General features: G+C 29.7%; 1 long non-coding RNA gene across 1 annotated transcript; it reads left to right on the top strand.

Moving 5' to 3' along the window:
• Positions 1–2,261: 2,261 nt before the first annotated feature.
• LOC112327467 (uncharacterized) lies at positions 2,262–4,355 on the top strand. The gene is made up of 2 exons (XR_002981685.2): positions 2,262–2,566; positions 3,755–4,355. It is a non-coding gene; the product is annotated as an uncharacterized LOC112327467 (long non-coding RNA).
• The last annotated feature ends 427 nt before the right edge of the window (positions 4,356–4,782 follow it).

The raw sequence follows: 4,782 nt of genomic DNA, 5'->3' as shown, positions 1-4,782 counted from the left end.
ACAAGCACTATTTGTTGAGAAAAAAAAGTTGTGAATGAAAATCCTTGATTATTCTATGATGAAATAAATATTGATTGAGATTGTTCACCAATCTATGATGTTCAGTTTAATGATGATTATGATGTTAATTATGACATTAACAATGATAGTAATGATAAATGTTGATATCATTAATGATGTCCTTATTGACCAGCTAGAGGTTGAGTGGAAAGAAAATATGAAAAGTGTTCTATAAAAGTAAATTATTGATTAGGTTATATTGATCTTTTTATTATAATTTTTCTATTATCGTAAAGATATATTTGGTCAAGAATTATATGGATATTACACATATTGATGAAGTAAGTTTGAGGTTTTTAATTTATTACTATAGAATCAATGCAAGAGAAATAAGTTGCCAATTGATATTTTTATGCTGAATTTGACATGAATGGACTGAAACTAATATATAGAATTGCTATACACCTAAAATAAAGAAAAACAAAAGAATTAGAGAGTCTTGATTAAACATTTATAAGATTAAAAAAAAATAGTTTCAACTCGAGTACGAGTTTCTTCTGATCAACAATGATGCAAGAGCTTTCTTTAAAATATATATGATATCAGGGTTAATTAATTAAGCAATCTAGGAATATGTGGTTATCATGTGACTTTTTAAAGTATCTCTCTTATAAGCTAAATAGTTTTAGCTATGTACCAGTCCTGATTATTATTTTTGCCCTTAAACTGAGCTTACAGGCATCTTAATCTCATCTTTCAGAAAACACAAGTAGCACTAAGAGGGTTTTTTCCTGAGGGGGGGCACCAACACGAGCGAGCTTCACTATTCGCGGGACAACGGATTTAAAGCAAGAAAGTCCTGCACTAATTAAGAGGGTTGTCATTTGCCATCACCTGATAGAAACGTGATGTGAACTGTCTACTATAGCATTGATCTTGACATGAGCATTGATCTCAAGTATTTATGTTTGTATTATGGTGAATTATGTTTTTTAAAAAGGTTTTTATTTAAAAATATATTAAAATATTTTTAAAATTTTTTAATGTTAGTATATTAAAATTATAAAAAAACACTAAAAAAATATTAATTTAATAATTTTTTAAATAAAACATATTTTTTAAACGTTTTCAAAAACAAAAATTACTACACTCATCAACGATATCATTTATGAAGTTAGAAGTTTGAAAACTTTCAAGTTTGTTTTAGCAAATTTAGTTTGAACTCTTGCATTTTGTTAGAAATTTATTTTAATTAAATAGTTAATAAACATATTTAAAGTTAAATTAAAAATAGAATCCATTTTATTAAAAAATATTTTTTAACATAAAATATTAATATGATTAAAATTAATTGTGAGTGAATGAAAAATTAATATTAAATAATTTTTAATTTGCATGTTCTTATGAAATTCAAATTGTTTTCTCTCATATTAAAAAAATACAAAATTTTACATATAATGGAAAATCGAAGAGTTAATAATGATCTCGAATTAGGCTCATTGCAATAAATTCATCTGCATAAAGCCATGTGCATAAAGTAGAAGCAACAAAGCATCAGAGACAAATAATATTATCCTTAAGAAAACTTGTACTATTTTGTTTTTTTTTTTATCATTAGAATGATAAAGCTATTCTGCATATTTTAACTTTGTGCTTTTTTTTTTATATATAAATATTACACAAATATTTAAGTCTTATATTATGCAAATTAAATCTACTTAAACCAAAAATTAACATGCCATTTGAAGTTTTAACACATATATTTTACGTGATTAATACTTAGAGTCAATTATAGATTTTATATTTAGCTCAAGGCTGTTAAATTAATTCCTTATATAAAATTAGACTTTGGATTTTTTTTAACATTCCATCCGCGTTTATTTTTTTTCTTTTAGGAATTTCAACGTTATTCAAATGGATAAAAAGTGTTAAATCCCCTGAATTAGATCAAAGTAGAATTAGTTTTGATGCTCGAGAATTTAAACTAAATTAAAGAGCTAATTAGATCTTTCTGCTGATTAAACTTAAATTTTCATCCAATTAATATTAACTCAAATATATGTCATATACAAGCACATGATCTTTGTATATGGCCTCTAAAATTAGACCAAATCTAAAAATAAAAAAAAAAACCAAGTCACATTTTAACCTATTCAAACCTACCATCTGACTATAGAGACACATGGCCTCGAAATGACAAAAAAACAAGTCCTTTATAGATGTTGTCCCTACAGTAGTGCAATTAACTTCTGCGAGGTGAGAGAGATACGGCGACAACTATACGACCCACCATGTTCTATTTCCAGAGAGACCACAAAAATTGCTTGAGTGGATGTGCACAATATCAGCTGATCAACTCGGATTCCTGGGCACTATCAGCCATGAAACATTGGAAAACAAAACAAAAACAAAAGGCAGCCATGAAACGAAATAGTTGATGGGAAGGAAGATTCATGGCGTGCCAAATGCCAGACTAATTATTCTCTATGATCAAAGACAAGAAATAATGAACTGAGATCAACTCGGATCGGAGACGGTATATACTTCCGTTCAGCAAGTGAAATCGGTAAAGATGTTCAATTTGCTTTTCCTCGCTTTTTTGCACTCCTTGTATAGTATTTCCTTACCTTTTTTAAAAATAGATGCTGTTGTGCCATATATATATATAATGGAATCGATTGATAAATTAAAAGCTTGCAAGAAAGTTGTTTTTCGCTGAAGATGCTTTCAAATGCAATTGTTCTCTCAGTGGAAACCTTATATTAGTCCCTAACCTTTTACACGTTTATTAATTGAGCCCTCAACTTACCTTTTGTCAATGGGATCCCCATCCCCATGGAGCCCTTCTGTTTAAATTAATTAGTTCTGACAGAACAAAGTTAAGTGAATTGAGGATTTTCAGATTAATTGGGGACCCAACTGATAAACAAATAGTTTGGGGATCTAGTTGAGAAATGGTGTGTAATCTGGGGACTAATCCCGAGGTATTCCTGTGCAATTTAATTTTACAGTACTAACTAATAATTGTTTTGCCTATTGATGTGTGTGCAACTTATTCGCTTTCTGCCGATGATTGTTAGAGAAATCTCAATACGAGATCTGTACTAATAATTATATGCATCTTGTCATAATTAACTTTGAACGATTTTTACCGCAATTTTGGTACGCAGAAACCATTCCGTCCATGTATGTATGTATCAATGTATATTTCAAACTAAAATTTCGAGGAGGGGATGTAATTCAACTAATTATACTCTGTATTTATTTTTAGGGGTTATCAATTCGAGTCTCATAAATTTTAATCTTTCATTGAAGGCTTATATAAATGTTAACTTCAGAGCCCGTAAGATTAATCGAGATACATGCAAGCTAACCCCAACACCTATATTAATTTTTTTAAAAATAAACCTCAAACCAAGCTAAATATATATAACACATGATCTTATTTGAATATATATTTAACACATGATTTTATTTGAAAATATATTTTACACCTATAGCATAATATAAATTATACATTAGAATATTTTTACACGTTTAACTTTTTAAATTAAAATATTTTTTTATGTGATATCAAATCTTTATATAATCAAATAATAACTACTTTGAATCTCAATATTTCACCTACAATGTTTTAATTTTAATTTAATTTAATGCCTAGCCATTACTAAAAATCTTGAAAAATGATATGATTTGCTTGTTGGAAATTCAAGCTACAGTTGCAGCATTTAATGAAAAAGTCAATGATAAACAGATCATCAAATACTATCAGTGCTTGAAGTCTATCTTCTCCTGCCATGACTGATCTATTAAGTGACGAGCTGAAAATGTAAAGAAAGGGTGTCCTTTCAAGAAAAAATAAACACGTGCTAATTAAAAACAGTCGGGCTCAGGAGGAATGGAATGGGAGACCTGACATTGCTGAAAGCTACCGAGACATGCCGCACCAGCCACAATATTGCCTCGTGATCTGAGCAGACAATGTATATACTCACTGTTTCTTGCCACTCGTAACAGTGAGATATAAGCCCACTCCTTGTAGTGTTGCACTTTCATCATGGTCTAACGTGACAGAAGATTGAGCCAATTTGCAGGTCTGTGATCGCGCTCTCATGGAAAGTTATCAGCCGTTCAATAAATTTCAGTCAAATTCGTATTGGGCAGAAAGTTATCAACAACATTGAGGTGTAAATACATACCATATCAGTGCATGATGTTTACTTTTAATTGTTAATCATTCAAGATGATCATGCTAAATCTTTTGTTCATGAGATTTGGGTTAAATCTATACCAAGCATGTATTATGCCTCTGCATAAAATCTTTTCCGAGATGAGTACTATCTTAACTCGATAAACTTGTTAACTTGTTTGCAAATAGATTATGATCGAAATAACTGAGTCCCGTTTGCAAAATACATATGTAGATTTTAAACTTCATTAACTTTTTTTTATTTAAATTTAGCGGTTTTGCACAGTCCTACGCTACAATAAGTATATATTTTTTCCTATTCCATTGAAGGCGATTCAGGCCTAACTTTATAATGATCCAGTTATATGGCTATATACAAGCATGCTGTTCATGCTTAAGGATATGGCTCTCGCGCGTTGTGTCATGGAATGTGTATAACATGTTGATGTCTACCAAATTTATATGATAGAATTAATAGGTTTTGACATCATGAGTGACATATGTCTCATGTTGATCTTGAATCCGAGTTTGCAAATCGTGTCCAATTAATTATATATGTATTGACCATAGAATAATGGCCAACAGTTTCTGAA

This window comes from Populus trichocarpa, chromosome 5, assembly GCF_000002775.5.
Source record: "Populus trichocarpa isolate Nisqually-1 chromosome 5, P.trichocarpa_v4.1, whole genome shotgun sequence".
Lineage (NCBI taxonomy): Eukaryota > Viridiplantae > Streptophyta > Magnoliopsida > Malpighiales > Salicaceae > Populus > Populus trichocarpa.
This window is presented reverse-complemented; position numbering and strand designations above follow the sequence as displayed.